Source organism: Scyliorhinus canicula, chromosome 27 (assembly GCF_902713615.1).
Source record: "Scyliorhinus canicula chromosome 27, sScyCan1.1, whole genome shotgun sequence".
NCBI classification, from domain to species: domain Eukaryota; kingdom Metazoa; phylum Chordata; class Chondrichthyes; order Carcharhiniformes; family Scyliorhinidae; genus Scyliorhinus; species Scyliorhinus canicula.
This window is the reverse complement of record NC_052172.1, coordinates 11,510,389-11,519,140: the sequence shown is the minus strand read 5'-3', so window position 1 is coordinate 11,519,140 and position 8,752 is coordinate 11,510,389.

Genomic DNA, 8,752 nt, shown 5'->3' with positions numbered 1-8,752 from the left:
AGGACAACTGTCTCCTGACTGTATATCACTGTGCTGCCAGCTCTGCTGGGTCTGTCCTGCCTGTGCGATAGGACAAAACCAGGTGTGGTAATTGTGGTGGCTGGGACATTATCTGAATGGTAGAATTCTGTGAGTATGACTACATAAGTCAGTTTCTTCATTAGTCTGTGAGACAGCTTTCCCAATCTTAGCACATGCTCCCAGATGTTAGTGAGGGTTGTCGCCATTCCCAGTCAAAAAAAGGTCTGTTTCATTCCGTGTCAAATATTTGGTACAGGTGAGTGGCTAGATACGCCATCACAGAGCACAGTTAAGAATCAACCACATTGCTGTGGGTCTGGAGTCACATGTAGGCCAGGTAAGGTATGAGTGAACAAGATGTTTTTTTCAACAATCGACAACGGTTTCATGGCAATCATTGGACCGGGATTCCCCAAACCTTTCAGGCCACAGAAACTTTTTGATGACCCAAGTCTGCTGACAGAACTCTTTAGAAACATTCCAATTGTGTTGAAGAGTTTAACCACAAAACATTTATTGTTTTTGTGCAATAGTTACAAACATACAAAAATTTTACAGAAGTTGTTTCTATTTCTGTTAGGTGTACATTTATTGCAATTAAAAAGTACTTTAGTCTTAACTAATTGTCATTTTAATGGGGGAGGGGTGAGTGATGCTCCTTTGGCTCAGTTTGTTAACGGGAGGGCAGCTGTAGGAAAGCTGGACTCTCAGTTCGGACCAATACACACACTCTCACTACTCAAAAACATTTATCACACAGATGCATACTCTTGCTCTCCCCTCTCTCACCCACTCATCTGTGTGATGCATCACAAGGTCTAATATTTGCTGCCTCTTGAGGTTGAAGCTGAAACAAAGAAGGCTGGAACCTCTGTGAGGTACAGTAGAATATCTGGGATCAGTAACAACCAACACCTTCAGAAACAGTACACCAGTGAGAGTCAGCACCTTCAGGAACTGTGCCTGAGTAAGAGTCAGCACCTTCAGGAACTGTGCCTGATTAAGAGTCAGCACCTTCAGGAACTGTACCACAGTGAGTGTCAGGGCCTTCAGGAACTGTACCCCAGTGAGAGTCAGCACCTTCAGGAACTGTACCTCAGTGAGAGTCAGCACCTTCAGGAATTGTATCCCAGTGAAAGTCAGCACCTTCAGGAACTGTACCCCAGTGAGAGGCAGAACCTTCAGGAACTGTAACCCAGTGAGAGTCAGCACCTTCAGGAACCATACCCCAATGAGAGTCAGCACCTTCAGGAACTGTATCCCAATGAGAGGCAGCACCTTCAGGAACTGTACCCCAATGAGAGTCAGCACCTTCAGGAACTGTACCCCAGTGAGAGTCAGCACTTTCAGGAACTGTACCCCAGTGAGAGTCAGCACCTTCAGAAACTGCACTCCACTGAGAGTCAGCACCTTCAGAAACTGTACCCCACTGAGAGCATCTTCAGAAAATGTATCCCAGTGAAAGTCAGCACCTTCAGGAACTGCATCCCAGTGACAGTCAGAAGTGGCCGAGGAGAGACGTGTCCCCGAACAGAATCAGCGCCTAACAGTGCAAGCCTGCCCGACCGAGACACCCCCCGCAAGCCTGCCCGACCGAGCCCCCCCCCCCCCCCCCCCCCCCCACCCAGCAGAACGTGGGTGGCAGAAGAGGAGCAGCAGCCCGGACCGCAAAGCTAGAGACTCAAGCGCACGGGTGCAGAGCCAGCTGGGCCAACGAGCAGAAGAGAAAGAGAGAGACCCCCACCAAATGGTCTGGCAAAAACCATGTGGTGAGCGGCGAGACAAAGAGGGACTCCGGTCCGCACCAGGAAACATCTCTCCTAAATCCCCCTGACCCAGTGAGAAGGAAGGTAAAAAAAAAAGAGACGAAGAAGGGGGAAAAATAAAAGTAAGTAAATAAATAAATAAAGAGACAAGGAAAGAGAGAAAGGAAGGAAGGGAGGAAGGTAACAAACAATAAACACCTCACCCCCCAACAAAAAAAAGGGAAACACGAAGCCCAAGACGGACCCAACGAGAGCAGAGGAGCGGGGGAAGTGAGAGCAACCCCAGGGGAAGGAACAGCAGCGGGGAAAGACAGACAGATGGCTGGAGGAAAGAAAAACACCAAGGTGAAGGGACAGCGAGACGCAAGCAGCCGCAGCAGCGAGGGTAAGGCGCATGAGCGGCGGACGCCTAGGCAGACGGCCCCACAAGACGAGGCGGAGGTACAGGCGAGCCTGAAAGGGAAAACGATGGTGGACCAAGCAGCGGAACGTGAGCAGGATGCAGCGACCAGCATAAAGGAGGCGCTCTGGTCGGAGCTTCAAGCAATGATGAAGGAGACGACGCTCAAAATGCAGCAGACCATTAAAGGCCTGGAAAGGGAAGTGAAGGCGCAGAAAAAAACCGATTCTGGAGTTGGAGAGGGCCGCCTTGGCCAGAGCGACAGGGTGATAACCCTAGAAGCCGAGGTCAAAAGATTAGTAACGGCCCAGGGGAGCCTAAGAGGGATAGTGGAGGACCAGGAAAATAGGTCCAGACGGAAGAACATTAAAATAGTGGGTCTGCCAGAGGGGATAGAGGGCTAGAGACCCAACAGGCTACATCACTCAAATGATGGACAAGCTAGTGGGAAAGGAGGTATTCACAAACCCACCGGAAATAGACAGGGTGCACAGCTCGCTCCGACACAAGCCCAAAGCCAGGAATCAGCCCAGAGCAATTACTGCGAAGATGCACCGGTTCCAAGACCGGGAGAGAATCCTAAAGTGGGCCTGGCAAACGAAACAGAGCACGTAGGAAGGGAAGATCATAAGGCTGAATCAGGACATTGGGGCGGACCTGGCCAAAAAAAGGGCTGAATTCAATAAGGCGAAATCAGCATTGCACAAAAGCAAGGTAAAATTTGGGATGTTATTTCCGGCCAAACTCTGGGTAACATTTGAGGGGAAAGAGCTGTATTTTAACAACCCAGCGGCGGCTGATGAGTTTGTTAGAGTGAACAAGCTTGGGGTGGAGCACACGCAACCGCAATGAAAGACACGGGGACAGAAAAGGAAGGGGAAACCAGAACAAAGAGCGGAGGACACCGCAAACAAAGACAATGGGCTCATGAGCTGTGCACATGTGTGTTATGCCTTGCGCGGGACTGTGCTGTCTTGTCTCATAGCTTGTCTCCTCCCTCAATGCAATGGGGGGGGGGGGGGGAGTGGAGCGAGGGAAATGAGGGTGAGAAAAGCAACCAGGAGGGCGAGACATGGGCCAGTAGGAGAAATGTTAAACAGGGTCAGAACTGGGCAAAAACTGGGAGGAGGGTGATGCGGCTATCAATTCACGCGAGACAGAGAGTTGAAGTGAACAGTGGCTTTAATCGACTAGAACAGTGCCTGCCTGCAACTGCTCTGCTAGTGAGAGCCGCCTACAGGGCAGCTGCTCTTTATACCTCCCCTCAAGGGCCGGAGCCAGGGGCAGAGCCCACAAGGGCACCAACATGATACATTCTGTGAAATATCGTACAATGGTCCATAGGTGGAGCCCACATGGGCAACAGCGTGATACAGTGTAATACATGGTGAATAGTTCACATTCACCCCCTGTTAAAAAATTGAAGTCCGACAGGGGTGAAGGGTTCACAGGTTCAGTCTGTCCGGCGCCCTGATCGTGCGCTGTGATCGCCGGAGCTCTGGTATCGCAGCTGGCCCGGGTGTTGAACTCATCCGTACGGGCATGGGTGGTGAACTCGCCGGTGCGGGCACAGACGTGGACTCTGGGAGCGTGTCTTCTGCAGCTTCGATCCTGTAGGTCGGTGAAGGGGGGAGGGAGTACAGGAGGGGGTGCGGGGGCCATGTAGTGGCGGGGGCGCTGGTTGGCGTAGGTTGGGGGGGGGGTGGGTTGGGGTGGTGGTGGTAGTGGAACCTGCTTGTGCCAGGTCCCGTAGGGAAACCGTATCCTGTCGGCCGTCGGGGTGTTCTACGTATGCATACTGGGGGTCGGACTTATGGCTCATGACGTGTTTACGGAGTAGGACGGGCCCCGGTGTCTTCAGCCAGGCTGGAAGCGAGACCCCGGAGGTGGATTTCCTGGGGAAAACAAACAGGTGGTCATGAGGGGTCTCGTTCGTGGCCATGCAAAAGAGGGACCTAATGGAGTGGGGCGCGTTGGGGAGGATCTCCTGCCAGTGGGAAACGGGGAGATTCCTAGACCGTAGGGCAGGAGGACAGCCTTCCAGACCGTCACGTTCTCCCTCTCCACCTGTCCGTTTCCCCAGGGGTTATAACTGGTAGTCCTGCTCGAGGCGATGCCCTTACCGAGCAGGTACTGATGCAGTTTATCGCTCATAAATGAGGAGCCCTGGTCACTGTGACGTAAGTGGGGAAACCGAACAAGGTGAAGACACTATGCAGGACCTTAATGACGGTGGCCGCAGTCATATCGGGGCAGGGGATTGCAAAGGGGAAGCGGGAGAACTCGTCAACGATATTGAGAAAATACGCGTTGTGGTTGGTGGAGGGGAGGGGCCCTTTGAAATCGATACTGAGGCGCTGAAAGGGCCAGGATGCCTTTACCAGGTGGGCCTTATCTGGTCGATAGAAGTGCGGCTTGCACTCCGCTCAGATTTGGCAGTCCCTGGTCATGGCCCTGACCTCCTCGGTGGAGTAGGGCAGGTTGCGGGCCTTGATGTAGTGGAGAAGCCGGGTGACCCCTGGGTGGCAGAGGTCATAATGGATGGCCCAGAGTCGGTAATCTTGCGTGCTGGTGCACGTGCCGCGGGACAGGGCATCTGGGGGCTCATTGAGCTTCCCAGGACGATATACTATATCGTAATTATAGGTGGAGAGTTTGATTCTCCGCCTCAAGATCTTATCGTTCTTGATCTTGCCCCGTTGTGTATTATCAAACATGAAGGCTCCCGACCGTTGGTCGGTGACGAGTGTAAACCTCCTACCAGCGAGGTAGTGCCTCCAGTGCCGCACAGCTTCCACGATGGCTTGGGCTTCTTTTTCGACTGAGGCGTGTCGGATTTCTGAGGCGTTTAGGGTACGGGAAAAAAATACTACTGGCCTGCCCGCCTGGTTAAGGGTGGCGGCGAGGGCGACTTCTGACACGTCGCTCTCCACCTGGAAGGGGACGGACTCGTCCACCGCGCATATCGCAGCTTTGGCAATATTTGCCTTCATGAGGCTGAAGGCCTGGCGGGCCTCAGCCGCCAGTGGGAAGGTGGTAGCTTTGATCAGTGGGCGGGCTTTGTTCGCATAGTTGGGGACCCGCTGGGCGTAATACAAAAAGAACTCGAGGCACCTTTTCAAGGCCTTGGGGCAGTGGGGAATCGGGCGTTGCAGGAGGGGGCGCATACGGTCGGGGTCGGGTCCTAGAGCTCCGTTTTCCACGACGTAGCCGAGGATAGCTAGTCTGGTTGTGCGGAAAACGCATTTCTCCTTGTTATAAGTGAGGTTGAGGGCTTGGGCAGTTTGGAGAAATGTCTGGAGTTTGGCGTCGTGGTCCTGCTGGTCGTGGCCGCAAATGGTGATGTTGTCCAAGTACAGAAATGTGGCACGCAGGCTGTCTTGGTCCACCATTCGGTCCATCGTTCTTTGGAAGACCGAGACCTCGTTTGTGATGCCGAAGGGAACCTGGAGGAAGTGGCAGAGGCGGCCGTCCGCCTCAAAGGCCGTGTAGTGGCGGTCCTCCAGACAGACTGGGAGCTGGTGGTATGCAGATTTCAGATCCACTGTGGAGAACATCCAGTAGTGTGTGTGGTAGTCGGTATTAGGGGTCTTATGGTACCTAGGTTGATGCTGTAAGACCATGGGTGTGGGAGATACCTGAGACAGCAAGATCATTGGTGAAGCCTGCCTGCTGGTTCTGCCCAGTAAGGCGGAGTATAAGAGTTTGTCTCTCCCTAGCTGCTGCATTCTGTACCTGCGCTGCTGGGGGAAACATCTAGTCCAATAAAGCCTTCAATTGTCATCCAATCTCGCTTCTGGAGTCATTGATTGAGCATCAATTAATTGGACTAGATTTTAAAGAATGGAGCTCCGAATCAAGCCGGATTCTGCAACTCAGCCCCCATTCGGCAAACACAGCGGCAACCTTCAAACACTGGCTGGCGTTCTTCAACGGGTACCTCAGGACGGCCACGACGACACCCACGGAGGACCAGAAAATGCAAGTTCTCCACCCGAGGGTGAGCCCAGAGATCTACACGCTCATCGAGGATGCGGACGATTTCGAGGCCACGCTGGCCCTGTTGAAAGGACACTACATTTACCCAGCAAATCAGGTTTACGCCCGACACCTGCTAGCTAGGCTAAAAGGCCACCAACATGATACATTCTGTGTAATATCGTACAATGGTCCATAGGTGGAGCCCACATGGGCAACAGCGTGATATAGTGTAATATAGTGGTGAATGGTTAGTACAATACGTTCACCACAGAGGGCCACCGTACTTGCGAGGAGGGCTAGCATGGGTGGGCAGGAAGGAAGGAGGACCGCAGCGCCCCTCACAGGGGAGGGGGAGCATCTGGCACAAGGAGGGGAGGGGGGGCAGAAGGTGGGGGGAGAACACGGGGGAGGACAAAGGGACATGGGCTGAGGGGGGGGGAGAGGAGTCTGGGGGAGAATGCAGAACAAAAGAGAAGCAAAGAGAAGGGTGCGTTAGTGAAGCAGTACAGACATAGGCCTTGGCAGGCATGGAGCAGGGCAAGGAACCAAGAGGGCGCCGCAAACAACCACTCGAGAGGGCGTCAGGGCGGAGGGAGACACTCGAGCGCAGGGGCGTCCCCGTGTGGCGTACACACAGCTGGTGGCCACATTGGGTACCCCTTGGACAAAGGGAAACCCCTGAGCGCTGGGGCCCGACCCCATGGTGAGAGCCAACCCTGACCATTTTGGACGGCCCCCTAGCAAAGGGAAACCCCGGAGTGCAGGGTCGCATCCACCAGGTAAGTATGGGTGATCCCACAGGACCAGGGGGGTCAGAAACCCCCCACCAGGATTGTTACCTAGAATGTAAGGGGACTCAACGGCCCAGTGAAAAGATCCAGAGTGTTCGCCCAACTAAGAAGCCGAAAAGCCGACATAACCTACCTACAAGAGACGCTCCTGAGGGAGAAGGACCGACTGCTGGTAAGGAAGGGCTGGGTGTGACAGACGTACCACTCACGCTACGGGACGGGGACTTGGGGGGGTAGCAATATTAATTTGCAAAAGGACGAGGTTTACGTGAAGCAAGACAGTTACGGACCCAGGGGGAAGGTACGTCATGGTCAGCGGTGTCCTGGAAGGGGCACCTGTCGTTCTGGTAAATGTGTACGCTTCCAACTGGGACGACTCAGAATTCATAAAGAAATCCATGGCGGAAATCCCCGACCTTGACACACACTGACTGATTATGGGGGGCGACTTTAACTGCGTGCTGGACCCACTGACCGACCGATCAAACCTCAGAATGGGGAAAACGTCTGGCATGGCTAGGGAGCTAGGGGCCTTCATAGAACAGATGGGGGTGGAGGACCCATGGAGGTTCCTGTACCCGGGAGAAAAGGAGTTCTCGTTCTTTTCGCAGGTGCACAAGGTGTACACCCGTATCGTCTTCTTTGCAGTGGGGAAATCGGTGCTTCCAGGGATCACGGGAACGGTCTACTCCACGATTGCTATCTCCGACCACGCTCCACATTATATGGATGTGAGGTTGGAGACAGGCCAGGCCCAGCACCCCACATGGAGGCTGGACATGGACCTCCTAGCCGACAAGGCTTTCTGCCAAAATATATCGCAGGCCATAGGTGACTACGTTAGTAACAACCAAAACGGGGAGGTCTCACCTTTCACGTTTTGGGAGGCACTGAAGGCCGTGATCAGAGGAGAGATCATAGCCTACAGGGCAAGTAGAGAAAGGGAAGAGAGGGTGGCCAAGCGACAGCTAGTGGACTCCATTATGGAAGTCGATAGAAAGTACTCTGAGGCCCCGACCATAGAGCTGCTAGCGGAGAGGAAAAAGCTGCAAATGGACCTTAACCTGCTATCCACTAGGAAAGCAGTGTACCAACTCCGCCAGACACTGGGGGACCTTCTATGAACATAGAGACAAGGCTGGCTGCCTATTGGCTCACCAGCTGAGAAAGCAGGGAGCCACGAGGGAAATAGCGCAGGTTACGAATAGCAAAGGCAGACTGGTAACAGACCAAAGGAGGTCAATCGGGCATTCGAGACCTTTTAACGGAGACTGTACACCCCACCAGTTCCCCCGGCCCTCGCAGAAGCCCCTCCAGCCAGCAGCACGGCTCCCACCCGACTGTGGCGTCGCTGCACACAGTCTGCAGCCGCCACATCGGGTTCCTGACCGCTGAGACCACACGTCAACCGCGTGGACGGGAACCTGGCCCATCGAGCACGGAGCATTGGGGGAGGGCCTTCAGGTGACGTGCTAACGCCATTCCAACATTGGTCCTGCAATACATAATACAGCATGCATGGTTAGATACGCAGTCGGGGCTGAGGGGGTGGCGGGAGGGGGGCAGGAGTGGGGAGTGCTGGCGGGGGGGGAAGGAGGGTTGAGAGGAGGGGGGCAGGAGCAGAGTGGGCTGGCAGGGGGGAAGGGGATGGGGAAGGGGGGATGAGAGGAGGGGGCAGGAGTGGGGGGGGGCAGGCATGGGGGACCTCACTTGGTGGTGAGCTCCCGATCTCTGCATCCGCAACCTCCCGGTCCTTGGGTCCATCTGCGAGGTCCAGGGCCCTCTGTTCATGA